This window comes from Schistocerca gregaria, chromosome 5 (genome assembly GCF_023897955.1).
Source record: "Schistocerca gregaria isolate iqSchGreg1 chromosome 5, iqSchGreg1.2, whole genome shotgun sequence".
Classification (NCBI taxonomy): domain Eukaryota; kingdom Metazoa; phylum Arthropoda; class Insecta; order Orthoptera; family Acrididae; genus Schistocerca; species Schistocerca gregaria.
In genome coordinates this window covers 242175911-242199711 of record NC_064924.1, presented here as the reverse complement: position 1 = coordinate 242199711, position 23801 = coordinate 242175911, and the positions used below count along the sequence as shown (strand labels likewise).

Here is a 23801-nt window from a genome sequence, read left to right as displayed (position 1 = left end):
GTCCATTAGTAAAATAACAATATCTGGATCAATTCTAAGTGAATATAAAGCAGCCCTCTCAGCCACTGTTATATTGCTCTTGGACGGTTGTGCACCATTCAACACATGACATGCTTCACTCCTAGCCTCCTCTGCTACATCAAGAGGTAGTTTAAAAACAGACTGTTCAATAGAACTAATAAAATCAATCACTGCTGTACAGTTGGCAGAAAGTGCAAAATTGAAAGCTGTGTCATCAAAAGCTTTCTCTGTCTTCAAGTGAGACTGTAGATGCACAGCATGCCAGAATTGAGGTAACATCAGATACAGCAGCTCCTCACGCCCTCTACAAAGCAAAGAATTGCAGTGCAGCCAGCAATAGAAACTAAAAAATGTGATGAATCGCAAAATGAAGATGCAGCCAGTTAAAAACCATACCACTGTTATTTTTTAACCAATAAAATAGGACTCCACATCTTGTTTAAAACCTTTATCTCTGTTAATAATGTCATCAGACAATCATATTTTAATGGATTCCTTAAGTACACAATCCCAGTAATGGGAAGTTGGATCAATAATTTGCATTTCTTTAAATGATATGTTATGCCCTACATTGAGTCAGTGTTGAACAATGGCAGACTAGAGCAGACATGTACGATGCTGACTGATGTTGATGTTCCACACATCGGGCATGAACTGTGTCTATCCAATATAAGCCTTTCTGCAACGACAGAGAATTCCATATACTTCAGGCTTCCTCAATTCCAAATCATCTTTAACAGGTCCCAGAAGGGCTTTAGTTTCAGCCTGAGGCAAAAGGACACTTTTATTATCATATTTTCTGAGGATACTTAAATTTTCAAAGAAATACTCCCCGAAAAGGGTAAAAAAGCAATTGTCTTACAAGTGTCCATTGTTGGTTCACATAGTGGTCCAAATTGGGAAGCATGAACCATTTAATGATTAGTAGATCCATTTTGCCTGAAAACAACCTGAAGATAATCCAGTTACTGCATCAACTTATCAGAATCCAAAATAGCATAGGCTCTCTTACCACTTGTATACAAAATTACCGTGTAATGATGTCGGGGATGATAACTAGTAGCATGGAGGTAGCGGTCCATATGAGTTGGTTTACAGTATACACTGTGTCTCAAAATCCTGTTTTCTTTTTTGTGTATTAAAAGATCTGAAAAAGTTAATTTGCCATCTTTTACAATTTCCTTCAAAAATTTGATGCTTGGATAAAAGCAGTAAAATTATCTTAAAACCGATGAAGAGCTTCCATTCCAACTAAACTGAAATTAAGAGAAAAAAATATTTATTACTCATTTTTTCCTTATGTATTTGTTACAAATATCTTGTAAATTAATTTACTTCTAATTTTAGATTTTTTTCTCTGTTTACAGATGCTATGATGACAATACTCCATTTAAGATACTGTGGGAAATCTTGAAAACTCAAGTTTTGCTTAGCTGTTTGCATCATTCTGATGTTTTCTTTACACATTTCTCACAATATTAACTCATAGAACATTATCAAATTATTTTGTGAAAGTTGTCAACATATTGAAACACTGTTTCCTGAAAAGTGTGGACGCTTAAAAGACAATACTAGCATTTATGTCTAATCATTCCAAATAAGGTTGAGATGTATGCTAAACAGAGTGAACATTTCAATTCAAGTTAATTGTCTCCATTTTAGTATGTTATTAGTTTTAATGGAGATAATACTTGATGTGTGTCAATATTAATTATATAATTTCATGTGATATTGCAATACTAGTTTCAGTAATAGAATTTAAAGTTTCTTTTAACAGTCTGTAATGTAGGAATTCACTAATATTAACACCAAATGTTTTTCAGTTGAGTACATTATTTTGGGTAGCAGTGCTTGTCAAAACACAACTGATAAATATTTGAAATTCAATTGATTTTAATAGAATTCAAAAATTTCATCTTCCAAATTGCACTCTGAACGATGAAATTAATTTTAATCAAAGAGTGATATAATACTCTGCTGAATAACCATATGTCACATTGTTTTGTTGGAATGAAAATGACACTAATTGAATGTAGGATGGAGAGGAGAGGTGACAGGGAGTCACTGATTTTTTGAGTTGACAGCTCCTTTACTAAAAGCAAAATGTGGGCTGGCAGAAGATTAGAGTGTAAGTAAAAGAGTCAAACACAAAGGAGGCTTGACTATCAAATTCAGTGTGGATCTTCATACAAGTTATTAAAAGTGCTTCATATTTTCATCTGTCCTACATGCATCTGATTTTATATTTGTTATAATGCTTGTCATATCTCTCTAAGCATATATTTCTGAGCTTGCTAGAACTACTCAAAACTGGGCACCTCTATTCACTTTAGTGATCTACTGAGAAACCAAAGACTTCCTTTTTTCATAAGATCCATTTTTACCAACAATTACTTCACATCATGTGGCCAGACAGACAAATCACAGCTGCAGTAATGGGAATTGCCAGCTGACAAATCATTAATACTGAAATGATTTCAGCTGATGGTCTAAATTCAGATTCAGAGGCAAAATCTTTGTTGTTCTAACTGCTCTTGCTGACCCTCAATATCTTAACTTACTGTGTACGCTGCACTAATTCTCCATTATAAACTCTTCAATGAAGTATGAGGACTAGAACAAAGTTTCTTGAGTTCGTCATCACTCACTTGAGCATCTGCTATATTCTTGTAATCAGCTGCTGCTACTACTTCCTCCATTCTGGACATGTTGTCAGCAACAGTATTTTATATTCCAGAAATGTGTCTGATATCTGTCATAAATTGTGATATGAACTGTGGGTGGTGCATTTGCGTAGGGGTTGCCTCTCTTTTCATTGTTTAAATGCTTGTGTGGAAGGAGCATGGTTAATATGCACTGCAAATGAACATCCTTCAAGCAGGTATATTGAATACTTTATTGCCATGTACTTGCTGAGAAGTTCCTGATCATATGTTGAACATTTCTTTTACGATGGCAAGAAATTTTTGGAGAAGAAACCAACTGGTTTCTATGTTCCTTCTTCATTCTGGTGCAACACTGTTGTTTATATTAATGAATGTTAAAAGGGCTGTGTTTGCAATGTCCATTTTGCACTTCCTAAACTGCTTTATTGCTTTCTCTCCAGTATGTGCTTTCTTTCCTACAATTCTTTATGTAATACTTACGAAGCTTGATGTTTTGTGGTATGTTCCAAATGCCATCAGTAAAAATCCAGTATGCCAGTGAAATGACAGAATTCTGATACAATTCCTAGATGTTTCAAATTAATTATCACTTGTACTCATTTTGGGTTTGGTTTGTACCTTCTGGAGTTATCACATGACCTAAAATGATAATTTCTTAAACACCAAAAACAGTTTTTACATCATTAATCCTTACACCAAACTTGTTCAGTCACTGAAACATGACAGTTGAGAGCCAGACGTTATCAGTATGTCATCTAAATATGCAAAACATAAATCTAAATATCTCAGAACTTCATTAACAAATCTCTGAAAGGTACTGAGCGCATTCCTGAGGCCAAGCAGCATGAAATTTAATTCATCAAGTCCAAACGGTGTGATCACAACACACCATTCCTTCTCATTTTCAGCTGCTGGGATTTGTTAATATGCATTGAGGGGACTGGGAGATTGACTTGCCCACAAGGATGGAATTTGCATAATTTATATGAGGAACAGGACAGCAGATGTTGGTAGCCTCCACAAACACATGCTTTTTTGCCATGTACAGAGGGATAGGCCACCGGGATTTAGAGGTGGCAAATTATATTAGGATTGTTTGGAAACTGAAATCCTTATTTATCCAGTTTAGTTTTATGTAAATCTAACCTGTGGGGTTTTGAGTACGATGGAGGGCCACTGCAGGTTGCGATGTAATATTTTATTTCTCCTGGCATAAGGGTGGATTTTGTCAGTTCAGGTAACTTTTTAAGTAGTTCAGAATATTTACAACTAGTATGAAGCGAACTAACAGAATCATACAAATCAACTGCACACTGGAGTGGAGCCACATCTGTTACTGTCAACTAATAATTTTCTTTTCAGACCTATTAATAAACTAAACCAACAAAGAAAGCCTGCACCTATTATGCCTTTGTTGTGTTGACTACACTGAAAGACCACTAAAAACTTCATTTTAAATTCAGGAGTCAATAACTTTGATCCATAAGTTTTAATCTCAGATCCATTTGCAGCATAAAGTTTGTAACCTATCTATTTAACCTTATCCTTGGGACACACTGGTTTAATTGAAACATCAGAGCCATAGTTGACCAGAAAACATAGCCCTGAAGTTTTATCTCTAACAATCAATTGATATTAGCAATCTGGTATAACTGTTGTGGCAGAACACTCAGCCGTTACTGTGTCCGCCAATTGGTGTTTCCCTCACTTTTCCATTTGCAAGGTTGGACACATTTCTCAGGTCTACAGTTGGAGCTGTAATGAAAATGAAAATAGTACTACTTTCTGGAACTATTTCATCTTGGCTTGCTGCAGCCTATGCTACAAGAACATCATTCCAATCAATACTGTTGCTCCCTACATCTAGATTTTTTTACTTCATTTTCAAACTCTTCCACCCTTAACACAAGACCTTTCACTGACAAAAGACTCACATGCCATAGGAAACTGACGGAAGTTCATGGTTGCTTCACATTTCCAGAACCCGGTGAGTCACTTGTGCTAGTTTGTCCAAATGTTCTTCAGAAATTATTAAAATATTTCAGATGCTAACAGTAGGTTTGTCTAGCCAGACAGACTTTAAAATTTTATTTGAAATGTCCATTCCTCCACAACCTTTCATTTTCCAAAGTAAATGACTGGTCATCAATGCTCTTCACCTTCCTTAAAAACCATTAACAGTCTTTCTTTACCTAACAAACATATGTTGCTTTTGTCATTGTTTACAAGATTGAACCTATTTTCAACAAATCAGGGCTCTAACTATGCTAAGAAGTAATTGAATTTGGTTGCTTCAGTCTGCATTTCCACAATTGTTAATTTTGCATCAGCCTGACACAACCATTTATCTGGCTTGTCATTTCAGACTGGAGAAAGTTGGTTACTAACTTTATCCACTTCTACTGTAGTATCATTGTTTAGGATATTACTGTTCGCTTTATCTTTTATAATATTTGTTTCTCATTCAGATCCTGTCAAAGTCACCAGTCATTTGGTCTTGTATAATTAAACACAAAACATAGTATTTGAAATTCAAAAATATTATTTGGAAACTTTCATTTGTTACAAGAACAAATATCACACAATCCAGGCACGGCAGTTAATGTCTAGATCTCCTCCTACTCTGCATATTTCAAATGTCATTGTTTTCAAAGAAATATAAGAGTCAACACAAAGAACTATTTAGAGGATTGCAGGTTATGAAAATAAACACAAACCTATGGCCATTATACTGTTCTCATGTACACATGAGTATGGCATTCTTGTGAAAGGTTCATTTAACCTGATCACCATGAACATCACCCATAATGGAAGTTGAGTGCAGCATAGCTTCTCATGCTTTCCAGTTTTCCACTGATAAGTGATTATGGTTCCAAATCTATAACTGGAAGGATGTAACTTGCAAATATTTTTTAGCTTTATATTTTATACAATTATTCAACTTTAAAGTATCAAATAATATAGTCAGATTGGAATTCTCAAATTTGAAGTGATTTTATCCAATACAAACTGGCTGTTTGTTTGGTAAAAACAGTCTCATGATAACAGACTATTTAAAATATAGATTACAATGGAAGAGGAAGTAGAGGTTTAAATCACCAAATATGAAAGTAATTCTGTCAAGATATTGTTCTCCATTCTGTAGCTGTATGGATTTCATGTATAAAGTAAATCATAAGCACAACTGTACAAAAAAGTGTATTGTATGAATACTAATTTTGTCAATAAAACAATCAGAGCTTAAATGCAAAATAAAAACATGTCAATACCAAATATACCAATGTAGGATTTACAAATCTGATACTTGTATGATCTTCAGCACTTCTTACAATTAATGGAAAACATAACACTGTATTGAGTTTTGCAAATACTGAAATAAAGTGTTTTCTTAAATATGCAACAGTACAACACTTTATTCCATAAGGATTTGTTTTTCTCAGAAGTTCTTGGTTGAAATACGCAATTTCTTTCAACCAATTTTTGTTGAATATGAGAGCATTCAGATTAGTTGTAATGTCATTGGAGTGGTCAGTGTATGCTAACAGATTCTTTGTACATATTTTCAACACACAAACACAGTAAGTGTCATATTCCTGATGGAGGAGGGGATGATGAGAGGTGTGAAAACGCTTTAACTTTGCAGTTTGCAATTTTGTATCCCAATTTAATTCCCAGAAATTATTAAACCATTTCTCTGTGCAACAGTAACTACATCTACATTTACATGACTGCTCTCCAGTTCACACTTAATAACTGCAAAGGCTTCATTGAACCACCTTGAAACTACTTCTCTACCATTATACTCTTAAACAGTGCACGGGAAAACTAACACTTAAAGTGTGAGTTCTGATTTCTCTTATTTTAAGTAGATGATTATTTTTCCCTATGTAGCCTTGCATCAACAACATATTTTCGAATTCAGAAGAGAAAATTCATGATTGAAATTTCATGAAAAGATCTCACTGCAACAAACCCTACTGGTACAGATCCCATACCACATGGTAATATTCCGGAAGAGAACAGACAAGCATAGTGAAGGCACTCTCTTTAAAAGACCGATTGCATCTTCTAATCTAAGTATTCACCCAATAAAACACAGACTTTGGTTCACCTTCCCCATAACATTATCTATGTGACTTTTCCAATTTTTGTTGTCGATAACTGAAATCCCTTGGTATTTAGTTGAACTGGCTGTCTTTAAATTTATGTGATTTATCATGTAACCAAAATTTAATTAATTTCTTTTTGTTCTCACAAGGATGACCCCAAACTTTTTTGTTATTAGACTTAAATTGACACTTTTTGCACAATACAGATATCTTGTATAAATCATTTTGGAATTGCTTTTGACCTTCTGATGACTTTACTAGATGAAAAATGACAGCATCAACTGCAAACAATATAAGAGGGACGCTCAGACTGTTTCCAGAATCATTTATATAGATTGAGAACAACAGAGGACCTATAAAACTTCCTTGGGGAAAGCTACATATCACTTCTGTTTTACTTGATGACTTTTCGCCAATGGTAATGAACTGTGGCCTTCTCAACACATCAATTATTCATGATAGTATTGAACTCTTGCACACAATTTCAGTTACAAAAATGGCAAGCAAATTCTTTTCCATAAGTACTGATAGAATTTATGCAACCATTTCCATTACAAATCAGGATTAATTCCAAACATGCATCTGGGAAGTCAATGAAGATGAGATGAAATTTTGAAAGGGTGATTTCATTTGTGAAACTGATGCAATTCTGCAGTCTCAGTGTATTGAAACATTTACTGTTCACTATAGATATCAAATCCCCAAGAAATTAGCTCTGCACATAGTAAATTACTATCATTCTGAACATCAGATGTTACTGATGTAGCATTTTCAACATTTTAGGTTTTCTGTATCATTCTAAGTGTCTCAAAACAAAGGTTGGGGCAGTGAGTAAAGTGCATCAGTGGACTTATATTCTCAAAGATACAGTTCCACATCAAATGCCAACAAGACAACAAAAATGCTAGTTCTAGACACAACAGGGGACTGCAGGCAAATTTTATAACTATTTAGTTGTCACTGTGGTGCATAAATTAGTTAAACCATTAGGCCCCTCTCCACCTCAGGCAATTCTGAAACCACACTAAAGTGACAAAGCTTCAATATTTACAGGTTAGTACTTCTTGACAACAGGACTGGAAAATTGGAAATTTGTAGTACGATCTCATGGGACCAAACTGCTGAGGTCGTCGGCCCCTAAACTTACACACTACTTAGTCTAACTTAAACTAACTTATGCTAAGGACAATACACACACCAATGCCTGAGGGAGGACTCAAACGTCCAACGGGGGAAGCCGCGTGGACCGTAACAAGGTGCTGCAGACCGCGCGGCTTTCCCGAGTGACAGCAGAACTGGCATTTAGTTTGCAATGGTACAAAGGAATTCTCAGTCTATTCAATCATTATACATGTCTTGATGCATGATATGTGAACAGTACCATTAATAGATTTGAGTGTCAGGAAGTTGTTTCTGAAAGTATTTGTATGGAGTGTAGCCATGTATGGAAGTGAAACATGGACAATAAATAGTTTGGACAAGAAGAGAACAGAAGCTTTCAAAATGTGGTGCTACAGAAGAATGCTGGAGATTGGATGGCTAGATCACATAACTAATGATGAAGTGTGGAATAGAATTGGGGAGAAGAGGAGTATGTGGCACAACTTGACAAAAAGAAGGGACCGGTTAGTAGGACATGTTCTGAGGCATCAAGGGATCACAAATTTAGCATTGGAGGGCAGCGTGGAGGGTAAAAATCGTAGAGGGAGACCAAGAGATGAATACACTAAGCAGATGCAGAAGGATGTGGGTTGCAATAAGTACTGGGAGATGAAGAAGCTAGCACAGGATAGGGTAGCATGGAGAGCTGCATCAAATCAGTCTCAGGACTGAAGACCACAACAACAACAACAACAACAACAACAACAACATTAAAGGCAATGAATTACAGCTTTATTTTTGCCAGCCTCAAGTTGCAGACTTGCTTAAAATCATTTGTAAAAGATGAAGACATGACAGTATGTTCCTGCATCACAACGATACATACTAGTCAGACATTTAGGCAGACTATTTAGCTGTAGAAGTATCTATCTTTTGTTGTTTCATTTCTACAAATGAAGACTTGTTGATTATTTGTGGGGGATGAACTCCTGCATGTATGGTCAATGCAAATTCCATGCACTGATTTAATTCCATCACTAAGACCAATATGCTTGACCTCAACAACTTCTTCCAGAAGAAAACAAATAGACAATGGGCTTTGCAAGTACCAAATGGAATGAAATATGGAACTGACTATATTCTACCTAACAATTAGAAACACAGGATGTGGTAGACGTAAACAACTTTAAAATTTCACGTAGTCATAGACTAGTAGGACACAGCAAAAATATATAAAATGTTGAAAAAAATTGATCAGTTAGGAAATCAGAAATGTAGACTGTTTGTTGCTGCTGTAGTCTAAAGTCCAAAGACTAGTTTGGTGCAATTCTCCATTATGTTCTATTTTGTGCAACTTCTTCATCTCTGAATAACTTCTGCAACCGACATCCTTCTGGATCTGCTTACTGTATTCATTTATCTCTTGGTCTCTCTCTACAACTGTACCCCCCCCCCCTCCCTACACACACACACACACACACACACACACACACACACACACACACACACACACACACACACACACACTTCCTTCTAATACTAAACTGGTGATCTCTTCATGTCTCAGAACTTGTCACATCAACCGATCCCGTCTTTTAGCCAAGCGCTGCCACAAATTTCTTGAAACCCCAGATCTATTCCATACTTCTTCATTAGTTTGATTTGATTTGATTTGTTATTGGTCCTGTAGATCATACAATTTGTACAGCAAAGCACATCATGATATAGGACAAGTCAATTTGAAAAAATATGTTAAGATGGTATATGATAAGAGATGACAGTAGTGGCACATAACTCACATAGCAGAATACATATAGGATATATAGACAAAATATAAAAAAGGTGGTGTGTGATGAGAGATGATGGTGGTGCATACTGCACATAGCAGAATACATATAAGAGATACAGACAGAATATGAGTAACAAACAATAATTAAATTATCTTACTAAGTAAAAATATCTACAAGTGAATACACAGCTTATTACAAGTAATTAAAATACTGTGGTACATAGTTCACATAGCAGAATACATATATGAGATACAGACAGAATATAAATAAGATACAATAATTAAATTATCTTACTAAGTAGAAACATCTACAACTGAATAAACAGCTTATTGTAAGTAATTAAAATTTTGTTTCAAGAAATTCATGTACGGAATAGAAACAGTGATTTAGTAGCAAATCCTTTAATTTAATTCTCATTATTTTTGGGTTTTAGCTTGTTTTTATGTTTGTTGGGAGTTGGTTGCATATTTTAATTCCCATACATTTAACCCCATTCGCATATAATTTTGTGTTGTGGGCTATAATTTGTAACAGTGTTTTGTTTCTGGTGTCATGTGTGTGGTAGTATGCATTTCTGTCAAGGGCGTCCAAGTGCTGTACTGTAAAACAAGCTAGTTCCAATATATAGAGGCATGGCAGTGGCAGGATTTTTAGCTGTCGAAATAGTGGTTTACAGTGTTCAGTTCTTTTTTTAATTTCATTATTCTTACTACTTGTTTTTGTAACTTGAAAATTGTGAGGCAATCAGAGCTCTTTCCCCAGAAGATTAGGCCATAGCTCAAGACAGACTCAAACAGGGCATGGTACACCAGCTTCAAGGTATCTACACTGCCTGTGTCTTTTAATTATCATAATAGATAGCAGGTTTTACTAAGCTTTTGTGACAATGCCTCAATATGTGGTTTCCAATTTAGTGCGTTACTGATGGTAAGTCCAAGAAATTTGGTGTCCTGCCTGTTCGTAATGTCATCTTCGCCAATAACTATAACTGCATTGAAGGGGGTTAGATTTTGTATAGTATGGAAGTTGATACTTACAGTTTGTTGAGTATTTGTGAGTATTTGCTTCAAACCACAATTGTAAATGACAAGTAGTTTCATTAACTGCATCTTGCAATGAGTCACCTCTACTGGTTATCAGGATATTTGTGTCATCTGCATACAGAAAGGAGCTGGCATTTGGTATGTGTTCTGGGAGACCATTTGTGAACAATATGAAAAGAACAAGGCCAAGGACAGATCCCTGAGGGACACCATTTGTTGTATGTAGTATATCTGACCTGCAGTACCTGAATGTCTCTGATTTTCTTATTTCTACATATTGCTTTCTTTGACTAAGGTAGCTATGGAACCAATAGTGGACCACACCTCTAATCCCATCTTATAGAGTTTCATAAGCAGCAGCTTGTGGTCGACCATGTCAAAGGCCTTGGACTGATCAAGAAATATACTGACAGCAGGTTGTTTACGGTCAACAAAACTTGAGCACTTTTCTAGAAATGCATACAGAGCATGTGTGATGGACCTATTTTTCCAAAATCCTTATTGGGAAGATGTGATTATGTTGTTAGAATTTAAACATATTTCTAATCTAGTTAACATATTCTATTCAAATATTTTTGAGAAGGCAGATGGTATAGCAATTGGCCTACAGTTTATCATGTCCGTTTTCTCTCCATTCTTGTAGAGAGGTATAATTTTAGCAAGTTTTAGCTGGTTTGGAAATGTTCCCTCTAGAAATGAGGTATTTATGATATTTGATAGGGGTCCACTGATGTAATTTCAACACTTATGAAGTAAGAGGCAGGGTATCAGATCATGCCCTGCAGAATAAATCTTTTTGACTGTTTTTTTAATAATATCTTCAATTTCATACCGTGTTGTAGGAGATAGGATAAAGGAGTATTATTTTTTAGACAAGAGTGTGCAGTGTTTGGAGAGTTAGTCAAGAGATCAGGAGATTTGTGGGAGGAGAATGAACAGTATGTGAAGAGTTGGTTAGGAGATTTGTGGAAATTTCTGAAAAATAACTGTTGACTTTATTGGCAATTTTATGTGCATTAGCAGTCTTTTGTCCTTCTATATTTAGTGTGATTTTATTCCCTGTCCTTAACTTTCTACCAGTCTGTTCATTTACTATACCCCAGATGGTCTTACATTTGTTGGAAGTGCACCTAATTGTTTTATCGTTATGAGCTTTTTAGCCCATTTGATAAATCTCCTGTATGTGTTTTTGTAATATTTATAGTATACCTTGAACTCTTTGGATTTGCCACTGTCCAGTTTGCTAAGTCTGTGCAGCAGCCTCATCTTTTCTTATGAAGTTTTAATACCTTTTGTGACCCAAGCATTCTGTTTTTTGTTAGTGATAGTCTTTGTTTTCTCTGGGAAATGACAATTTAAGTAATATTCAAATATCTGCAGAAAATTGTCATATTTTTCATTTGTTGTTGAAGAAGTAAATACACTTTGCCAGTCTTCTTTCTCTAAGCTAAGTACAAAGTTGTTTATGTTGCTATCACTATAACTTCTACATTTAATAACTGTTTCTCCTGTCGGGAGTACATTGAGTGGTGGGTTAAAATATATCATTAGTGCACTGTGATCTGAAAAACCAACATCAATAATTTTTACAGTGCAATCAGTGTTAGTAGCAACCTGATCAAGACAGCTGTTTAATCTTGTAGGACATATAACTTTCTGAGGAAGACTGAAAAGTTACCACTAGGTGATCTATATACACACATTACATACATAGATAGGTCGGCAAGTATTACCCCAGCTATTTCAATGTCTTTGTCTAAGGAATACACTTCACAGGGATGGAAAGGTTCACAGCTAATGCTATTTGTTAGGTATATACAAGTTCCACCACCTTCGTAATTTTTCCTAGAATAGTGGTGGGCTAATCTGAAGTTTTGAATATACTGATAAGGTAATTCTGACTCTTTTAGCCAGTGTTCACTAATACACAGTAAGAGCATGTCTGACAAAACATTAGTATTACATGGTTACCCATCCAATCTTCAGCATTGTTCTGTAGTACCACATTTTGAAAGCTTCTATTCTTTCCTTCTCTAAACTGTTTATTGTCCATGTTTCATTCCCATACGTAGGCTACTCTGCATACAAATGCCATCAGAAAACACTTCTTAACAGCTACTAGTAAATCTATGTTGAATGTTAACAAATTTCTCTTCTTCAGAAACGCTTTTCTTGCCATTGACAGCCTATATTTTCTATCCACTCTACTTCATCCATCATCATTTATTTTGCTGCCCAAACAGTAATACTCTTATATTACTTTAAGTGTCCCACTTCCTAACATAATTCCCTCAGGATAACCTGATTTAAATCGATTACATTCCATTAGCCTTGTTTTGCTTTTGTAGTATTCATCTTATATCGCCCTTTCAAGATGCTGCCCATTCCTTTCAACTGTTATCCCAAGTCCTTTGCTGTCTCTGATAGAATTACAACACCATCAGCAAACCTCAAAGTTTTTATTTCTTTTCTATGAACTTTAGTTCCCACTCCATTATTTCTTTGTGTATGTGTTTCCTTTACTGCTTGCTCAATGAACAGATTGAATAACATAGGGGGCAGGCTACAAATCTGTCTCACTTCCTTCTTAAGTACTGCTTCCTTTTCATGCCCTTCATCTCTTATAACTGCAATCTGATTTCTGTACAAGTTATAGAGAGCTTCCCGCTTCCTGCATTTTACCCATTCTACCTTCTAAATTTCAAAGAGACTATTTCAGACAACATTGTCAATATCTTTCTCAAAGTCCACAAATGTTACAAACATTGGTTTGCCTTTACTTAACCTATCTTGTAAAAGAAGTTGTAGTGTCAGTATTCCATTGTGTGTACCTACATTTCCCCAGAATCCAAACTGGTCTTCCCTGAGATCAGTTTCTACCAGTTTTATTCTGTAAATAATTTGTGTTAATATTTTGCAACCATGGTTTTTTAAACTAATAGTTCATCAATTTTCACACCCTTTAGCAACTGCATTCTTTGGAATTGGAATTATTATGTTCTTCATTACATCTGAGGGTATTTTGCCTATCTCATATATCTCGCACACCAGATAGAAGAGTTTTGTCATGATGGGCTTTCCCAAGGCTATCTGCAGTTCTGACATGATGTTGTCTACTCCCGGGGCCTTGTTTTGACTTTGGTCTTTCAGTGCTCTGCCAAATTCTTCTTACAGTATCATATCACCCATCTCATCTTCATCTACATCCTCTTCCACTTGTATAATACTGCCTTCAATTACCTCTCCCTTCTACAGAAACTCTATATATTTCTCCATCTTTCAGCTTTCCCTTCTTTGAAGGAAAATGTAGACTATGAAAATTTAAGTATTACCTGAAAGGGCACCAGATTAAAATATTGGTATCTTGTAAAATGAATATTACACACACACACACACACACACACACACACACACACACCACACACACACACACACACACACACACACACACACATTGAAGGTTCAGTGGCTTAACAAAGATACTTAAGCAACATCAAAAGATGTACCGGCATGAAGGGCATATTTGTCTTGCTTCCTATACAGTGTGTTTGTTTTAACATGGAACAATTAAATATCTCAAAAAATAAGCATAGCATGAAAAAAGTGTTTGAGATGAAAAGTTAATAACTTCAGAGGGAACATCTGTCTGTGGCACAGTAGAATCAAATGAATCACTTCTCAATTGCAAAAACTGGAACAGCTGGATTTTGTGTATTACAGTACCATCTGCCACGAATGGCAAAAACTACATTTTTTGGTGTAAAGAGAGAGAGAGAGAGAGAGAGAGAGAGAGAGAGAGAGAGAGAGAGAGAGAGAATTTTGAAAATGTCATCATACAACGAGCAGGAAACCTACAAAATAACACTCATGCAGTCCCTCTCACCTCACTTGTGTTGACCACACAATCACTCTATCTCACATGCTCTAAGATAGTGGAGAAAGGAGAAAATGTGATATCATGGGATTAAAACAAAAATAAAACAACAGAGGAGCTAAAAGAAAGGCACAGGGAAAAGTGAATGGCTGACCACTTACAAAAAACATAGGTGAGGCAGTCACCCTGTTAACACATTAAAAACATTTCCCTAAAGTTTTCAGAAACATGTTGAACAAATAACAAAACCTTAATATTCTCACCATATTTATTTGAGCATTAGCTAAAATAGAAGGCAGATCCGTTGGCAAATCTGCCACTGCCACTAGTCAGAAACACAGTCTAATAAAATGTGGCACCTAGTGATCTGCACACCTCACATGGGAGGGACCTTTCACAGGAGCAAGAAGCCAGACATCATAGGGCTGTGCCCCATACAAAGATGAATAAGGATAACCTCATCCCGTTGATGTGCTTGAAAGGAAGTACACCAAGGCGCATTGTGGGCTTTATTAACTGGAGCTTATTGTGTGTCACTTCCAGTCACTCATCCTGCCACTGATGCAGATTCTGTATCTTAACAGCAAGGCAATAGCACGTAGGGGAATGGAACACTGACATAACTGAACACTCAATACACCTTCTTGGCTGCTACATCTGCCCATTCAATCCCAGCAATACTCACATGCCCTGGCACTCAGCAGAAGGACACCTCCTTCCACAGCCATTGTAGTTGGAGGAGGGCATCCTGGATATTCTAGACTACTTCATCTGCTGGGTACAAGCATTTTAGAGAGTTAAGGGCACTCAGAGAATCTGAACAGGCAAGGAATTTAGTACTCAGATCACATCTCGTCTGCTCCAATGCCTGCAAGTTTTCATATACTACTGCATCAAAGAAAGAAGTTTTAAGGCAGTCAGATCTTGAGGACATGATCAGGAAAAAACAAAGCAACCAACAGAATCCTCCTGTTTTGACACAGCTGTAAAGGTGTGGTGCTCAGTTAAAATGTCCCTAAATAACGTATTAAAAACATATGCAGGAGTGCAACCTCTCCTTTACTGCACTAAATCTAAAATTACTCTGGGCCTCTGCAGTAACCAGGATGTCAGACAGTCCAAACCCTGGATCTGGGGTTGTACCTGTAGAATCAGAATTTGCAATAAAAATGGCAGGTCCCATTTGAAATAAAAAGGTTGACCCTCCCACGGGGGCCATCTTTAGCACAGACAGACATCACCTTTGGCAAAAAATTTCCATTTTTATTTACTTATTTTATTTTTTAAAGAATGCTTGTTTTTAAAAGATATTTAGTTGTTACAAGTTAAAACAAATACCACTTATGAAAAATGACATGAAAATATGCTAAATTGCAGTTCTCTCAATTAACAGAATGAGATTTTTGCAATATCTTATGAGTTATGTAATATCTTTACTTGTTGCAGTCATTGCTATAAAGAATAAGTGTTGTTCTTTCAAACAAACCTAATTGTGTAATTTCTTGTGTTGAATGTGATATGCAACAATGAAAAAAAATAATAATCACAAATCTGAAGTCTTCTGTACCCTAATCATCTTATGTAAATGAGTAATAGTGCAGTTTATTTATGGTATGGTAAAAGGGAGTGTTTCAAGGAGAGTGGAGGACCACATTTTTGAATATGATGTTATATATATTGTAAGCATTTGTCTGTGTTGTATGGGTATCCGTTTGAGTTACTTCTTGGGTGGCACATGGCATTTGAAGTTTGTCAGCTGACACCTTTACATCACAACAAGTATTGCACAGAACATATAACTCCACATGGATATCACAGGGAATGTCTCAAAATAAGAGATGTCAAAGGTCATCAATGAAAACTGTATGCAAGAATGTAGATGAAAAAAATTAGACAAGAAAAAGGCTTGGAATTTTTTTTAGTTTGTGTAGTTGTATTCAAATATCCACACAGACAGCATGGTGCATAAGTTGAACTCAAATATGCAAACTACAAGCAAGTTGTATACATTCATGCAATAAATGCACACTGCTATTTAATCATCTGGATAATTATTTCCAGTGCAAGGAAGAGAAATATAATAACAGTAAGGAATATATTTAAAGCTACCATGCAGACTCCCTGACATGCAGCCCTTGAAACATATATGAAATTGTAACACAAGAGGTTTGAGTAGAAGGATATAATAGAAGATGATAAAACAATAGTGAATTCTGGATGAAGAATTTACTTGTTAGCTTATTATGCTGTTGCATCTAGACTTTAAGCCTATTACTAGTTTATCAAGACCGAAGATTATTTTATTAACAGTGGAAGACAAAGTGTGCAGACAACAATATGTTACATATGTAAGCCATGTAGTACAGCGAACAAGAATACACAGCTGTGTGGAAAAAAGGCAATGAAGTCTTTGAGATAATTGAAAAAGAAAGGTTCAAAAAATTGTGGGTCTTTACAATCCATCTGAAGCAATTTAAGATGTCAATTGGGATTAATACTGAAAAATTGAGATTACATGGTGTAATTTATGTGTATACAATATTTACACCATAGACAAACTAACAATAACTGGAAATGATATAAATGTTTATTTGTGAGATTAAGAAGGTATTAAGTTGGTTGGTTGGTTTGGGGAAGGAGACCAGACAGCGTGGTCATCGGTCTCATCGGATTAGGGACGGATGGGGAAGGAAGTCGGCCGTGCCCTTTCAGAGGAACCATCCCGGCATTTGCCTGGAGTGATTTAAGGTATTAAGTACCGTACACTGGAGCTGAAATTAATTTTCTAGTATTTATTATAATCTACAAAGAATATATAGAAATGAATTTTCTTGCCATCACAATCAACAAGCTGTTGTCACAGAAATGAACAAGAAAAATATTACACCATTACACATTATCTAATGATATGCAATTAAAAAAAATAATTACAAAGAAGAAGTATAACATTTACATATCATTCTCAGAAATAATCTCAACAAAGATCGCATGTGGAAAGCAAATACAGAAGATTCAAATGCATTCGACATTCACTGAATTTAGCCTGAATCATTCCAGCATGACATAGTACACCAAACTGGTCATGGAAGCTCACATCAAGTTTCATCGCCTATGGAAGTACATAAATGTGTTTAATTTTCAGATGTATGAAAGATTACTTAATCAAGGGTAGCCATACAGAACTGAACAGCAATGGCAAACTCAGAAGAAGCAATAAAATACACGTGATTGTGACTATAGTGTGAATGGTGATTAGGTAACATAGGGATATTTTGCTTGTGCCTAAAGAACAACAAATTCAGTGTTCATTTTAACTGCATATTATTACAGAAAAACCTGGTCACTGTATTTTATAATGTTAGTGGGAACTAATGGACAAAAATAGTGGATATTTGCCTTGGGCATGAGTCAGGAGATGTGTGGTTAGGAATATAAACATTAAAATAATTCAAACTTTTTTATAATCAAAATGGGAGGAGGTGTGCAAGTGATGTGGTGGAATAGAGGCAGACCATCCTCTCATTCTGCATTTCAAGCTGAGTTGGTCCTCCTGAAATACAGAAACAACAGTCAGCATACACTAGAAGATGGCTAAAGGGACACCAATAACTTAATATCTTCTTTGCTCATTATTGTGAACATTGGCAAAAATAATTACCCTGTCAGTGCACCAATAGACAAATGAAAGGAAAAAAGTTTTGTTATGTTTTCACCTATACAAAGCTAAAAAGTGTTTTCTTCTTGTATGCTTCAATTGCTGAGAACCTATCCAATGAAACCACAGAATCACATACTGATGTGCTAAAACATTATGACCAACTGCTTAATAGTATGTTAGTTCACCTATGGAACACATATCAAGAATTCCACATGGCACGGCTTCAGCATGTCATTAATATGTTGGTTTTTTGATTGGGTGAGGGGACCACACAGTGAGGTCATCAGTCCCATCGGGAAACCATCATTCTCCTGAATGTGAGTCCAGTGAACTAACCACTGTGCCACCTCATTTAGTTCATTAGTGCGTTTCTGAGGGTATGTAGCACCAGATGTTTATGCACAGGTAACATAATTTTCATAAATTACAGGCTGCTGGTATGTGAGTGCAAAGCAGCTGCCCAATAGTGTCCCAGATATGTCCCAGAGATGTTCCATCATGCAAATCTGATGGCCAAGAGATCAAGTTGAGTTTACAACCATATGCATCGAACCACTTTTACACAATTCTGACCTTGTGACATGAACAGTTATACTGTTGAAAGACACCAGTATTGTCAGGGAAGACATCATGCATGAAGGGATGCAAGTGGTCTGCAATAGCATTCGTGTACACCACAGCTGTCGTAGTGCCTTCAGTTACTGTCCTAAGTCCTATGGAAGTCCAGGTGAATGCCTCGACCAACCTGTCTCTCAGGTGCAGTGCACACTTTCAGCAGCTGTTCACTTGGTAATGACATATCTATACTCGACCATCGATCTTGGGTAGCAAGAAACATGATTCATCTGACCACATAAAATATTTCTATGGAGCCACAATCCAATCTTGATGATCCCCTGGCGACTTCCATTGTAACTGACAGTCAATAACAGAGCACAAGGCTGCCATCTGCTGCAGAGACCCATATTTCAAAATGTGCACTGAATGGTATGGGTGTCCCCCCCCCCCCCCCCCCACCCCCTCCTCTCTGCACCAGCACTGTATTGTCAATAGGTCACTGTCTATCGTTACAGGTTGTGCAAGCTTTTGATCTGTGTGTTCTTTGATGAGGTGTGGGCACTCAACACTTTGTCACCTATTCATAGTCTCACCAGTTTCCACAGATACTCATGACAGTCAACCAGCTGGACTGTTTCCAAGATGCTTGTTTCAGGTGCCAGTTCATAAGCATCTGCCCACTGTCAAAGTCACTTAACTTAGTGGATTTCCCCATTTTCAGCCTGTATTATTGCTGTAATGATTCCCCATTCATCTTGAAACACAGAAAGTTGGAAACTAATCCCTCTATCATGTTTTCTGCTCCCATGAATAACTAAAATTTTTCATTTTTTTCCATTCTATTTCAAATGCAGCTGCACACACAATATGTACAAGCGTATGTTGAATTGTTATATGTGTGAAAGTTCATTTAAATTTATGGTTTAGCTATTTGTAATTGTCATCCTTATTAGATTGATGTAATTGGTTTCACTAGAAGACTGGGTATTTACACATTATGCTAACGGAAGTTACAACAACATCATATAATGAGAAAACACTTTTGAGCTAACAGACAGAATAGCAGGTATTGTGACCAGTTGTTTGAAAGCAGACATTTCCAGCTTTCAAAGAACGCTTTTTAAACTGTCTAAAACTAATTAATTTACAAAATAATTGACATAAAAAGTTTGGACCCTCATCATTTCAACTGCTTATTTTGCTTTAATGCCTACAAGATTCTGAACTTTGATGCTATACACTAGAAGCTTGATATAACGTGGTTGTTGGGGAATATACTTTATCCCCACATTATAGTGTACCCATTCTATATCAAGAGTGAGCCATTAATGATAAACTACCCATAGAAAGTTAAAAAGAATACACAATGCGATATTATATATATATTGTACTATACTGTATTTAAATTTAAAGAACATCAGAAGTAAAACATTTCAGAAACTTATCAAATAGGGTACAGCAATTAGACAAATTTCACTCAAATGTCAAAGAAGCAGTAACACAAGTTTCAGTACAGTATATAAAGTACATAGCAAATTAAGTGTAATAATTTACAACACTGCATCCAAGCTACAGTACACCATTATTCTACTGCTTTAGACAAGTCAGTCAGCTTTCTTTGGTGGATTGTTTTTTGCAGTTTCTTTGGCATATATTGTTTTAAGTTCATCAGCAGCAAGAACTCAGGTTTTTTTTTCACTTTGTTGTTCCATGCATGTAATGACTTTATTTACATTACCCAGTGTTTCATGTGTACTGGGATCTTCATATAAACATCCTTCTTCAGCTTCATCATCCTCATCCTCAACTGCTTCATTACATCTACATCTACATCTACATCTACATGACTACTCTGCAATTCACATTTAAGTGCTTGGCAGAGGGTTCATCGAACCACAATCATACTATCTCTCTACTATTCCACTCCCGAACAGCGAGCGGGAAAAACGAACACCTAAACCTTTCTGTTCGAGCTCTAATTTCTCTTATTTTATTTTGATGATCATTCCTACCTATGTAGGCTGGGCTCAACAAAATATTTTCGCATTCGGAAGAGAAAGTTGGTGACTGAAATTTCGTAAAAAGCTCTCGCCGCGCCGAAAAACGTCTATGCTGTAATGACTTCCATCCCAACTCGTGTATCATATCTGCCACACTCTCTCCTCTATAACGCGATAATACAAAACGAGCTGCCCTTCTTTGCACCCTCTCGATGTCCTCCGTCAATCCCACCTGGTAAGGATCCCACACCGCGCAGCAATATTCTAACAGAGGACGAACGAGAGTAGTGTAAGCTGTCTCTTTAGTGGACTTGTTGCATCTTCTAAGTGTCCTGCCAATGAAACGCAACCTTTGGCTCGCCTTCCCGACAATATTATCTATGTGGTCCTTCCAACTGAAGTTGTTCGTAATTTTAACACCCAGGTACTTAGTTGAATTGACAGCCTTGAGAATTGTACTATTTATCAAGTAATCGAATTCCAACGGAGTTCTTTTGGAACTCATGTGGATCATCTCACACTTTTCGTTATTTAGCGTCAACTGCCACCTGACACACCATACAGCAATCTTTTCTGAATCGCTTTGCAGCTGATACTGGTCTTCGGATGACCGTACTAGACGGTAAATTACAGCATCATCTGCGAACAGTCTAAGAGAACTGCTCAGATTGTCACCTAGGTCATTTATATAGATCAGGAACAGTAGAGGTCCCAGGACGCTTCCCTGGGGAACACCTGATATCACTTCAGTTTTACTCGATGATTTGCCGTCTATTACTACGAACTGCGACCTTCCTGACAGGAAATCACGAATCCAGTCGCACAACTGAGACGATACCCCATAGCTTCGCAGCTTGATTAGAAGTCGCTTGTGAGGAACGGTGTCAAAAGCTTTCCGGAAAGTTTCATTTTGAACAGAATCAATAATATCTTTGTCATTTATAATCTCCAAAATTGATTCTTCTTTGTCGACAACTACCTAACAGTTCAAGTCTTCAAGATCAAGATTGCACTATAGAACATTGTATGCAGACTGGATGTCACTGCTGTTGAAATCTATGTCACTACAGCATTCATGTGTTCCATGTTCTTCAATGGAAAATTTATTTCAGCAATTTCTAATAGTGGCGGCACTGATGCTTTACGACAACAAGATTAATGAATAAAAAACTGTCTTAGGACTTACAGATTTCAAGAACATTTCCATTTCCTCATCTGAATTTACTATTGAAGCGAGCAGTTTACAGTAGTAATATACCTTGAATGCTCTTATGATGTGCCCTGGTCCAGCAGCTGAATTAATGCCTTCATGTTTTTGGCAAAAACAAAGATTTTTTTTTTAATTTTTCCAATCAATCAATAATAAACTGCTGTTTCATCACACTGATACACTTGACGACCATTTAAATTTTCATCTACCATTACTTTGTGCAAATTTCAAGGACTGTGAAGCAGATTCACTGTTGCAAGACCTCATTTCTCCTTCAATGGTTGTTTGGCGAAGTCCATGGCAACATTTCCATATTGAAAACCATCTTTTTTGTCACGTAAATCAAAGTGAAATTTTTCAGCTTCAGCTTTAATAATTAGCCCAGAAAGTGGCACACATTCACTTCTCTTTATTCAAAACCACCTACAAATGCACTGTCTTTTCCTAGTTTGGTCCTTTTTTTGTCCATTACCACATCACTGTCAACTGTGTTTATAAATCTTCTTGCACCCATCCCCTGATTGTTCCTTCAGGTACACCACACTTGCTTGGTAAATTTGCTTGTTTCACCATTCTTCAAACTATCAATAATTTTTAGTTTATTACTCACGGAACATACTTTCTGTTTCTGTGACATCATAAAAAGCACAAAAAATCTAGATAATGAGTGAATAATTCATGATCCATATGTTGGTTGTATTCATTTTGATTATTGACAAGCACTGATACATAGTCAGGAACATACTCACTTTGCTGACTGTGTCACAATGTTGACAGTAAGATGTATATTTTAAGCTTCTGACCAGCAACAATACTAATATGTTGATGAAATAAACTAAAGGTTCAGTTTAATTATGTTCATCTATTGTGGTTGTTGTTTAAACAGCTTGTAGGTTGCAGTAGTAAATTATACTGACGAAAGGCTACATGCAGACTGTAAGAAGGTGTTTTTTTCCGAGTTTATAAAGTATGCAAAGAGTGCAAAAACATTCATAAATGGTATATTACTTTGGTGAACATACTGCATTATATCAGCATTCACAGTATATCAAACCATGGTATAACAGGCTTCTACAGTATTTTTACTGCTATATGTTTTCTGAATGAAACAACACCTCTCACTAATTAATTCAGTCACTAATTAAGATTTAGAACATTTTTGGACATAAAAGACTTATCTCAAGTGGATGCCATGCTTGTAAATATGGGATTTCGATCTATGGATGAATACTGATGTTCTACATACTTTTATGATTTGCTAATATGAAACATTTTACATAAACCAGATAACAGTCAAATATTAAGAGTCCATGCAAAATAGAAAATCTAGCCTAGTCAAATTTTGAAACATTAACTAGGTGCAACCACAACAGAGAGGTATCTGTTGAGGGGCCAGAAAAATGTGTGGTTCCTGACGAGGGGCAGCAGCCTTTTCAGTAGTTGCAGGGGCAACAGTCTGGATGATTAACTGATAGGGCCTTGAAACACTAACCAAAACAGCTTTGCTGTGCTGGAACTGTGAACGGCTCAAAGCAAGGCGAAACTACGACCGTAATTTTTCCCAAGGGCATCAAGCTTTACTGTATGGTTAAGTGATGATGGCATCCTCTTGGGTAAAACATTCCGGAGGTAAATTAGTCCCCCATTCGGATCTCCGGGCAGGGACTACTCAAGAGGATGCTGTTATCAGGAGAAAGAAAACTAGCGTTCTACAGATCGGAGCATGGAATGTCAGATCCCTTACACAGGCAGGTAGGTTAGAAAATTTAAA

At 36.3% G+C, this 23801-nt stretch overlaps 1 protein-coding gene across 1 annotated transcript in view; it reads left to right on the top strand.

Annotated features, from left to right (window-relative positions):
- Nucleotides 1-6082, top strand: part of LOC126272948 (ras-interacting protein RIP3-like) — a 41941-nt gene extending 35859 nt beyond the window's left edge. Inside the window, exon 7 of the mRNA XM_049976247.1 lies at nucleotides 1389-6082. The gene's annotated coding sequence lies outside the window, so the exon portion shown is untranslated. The remainder of the gene's footprint in view (nucleotides 1-1388) is intronic.
- Nucleotides 6083-23801: the final 17719 nt, after the last annotated feature.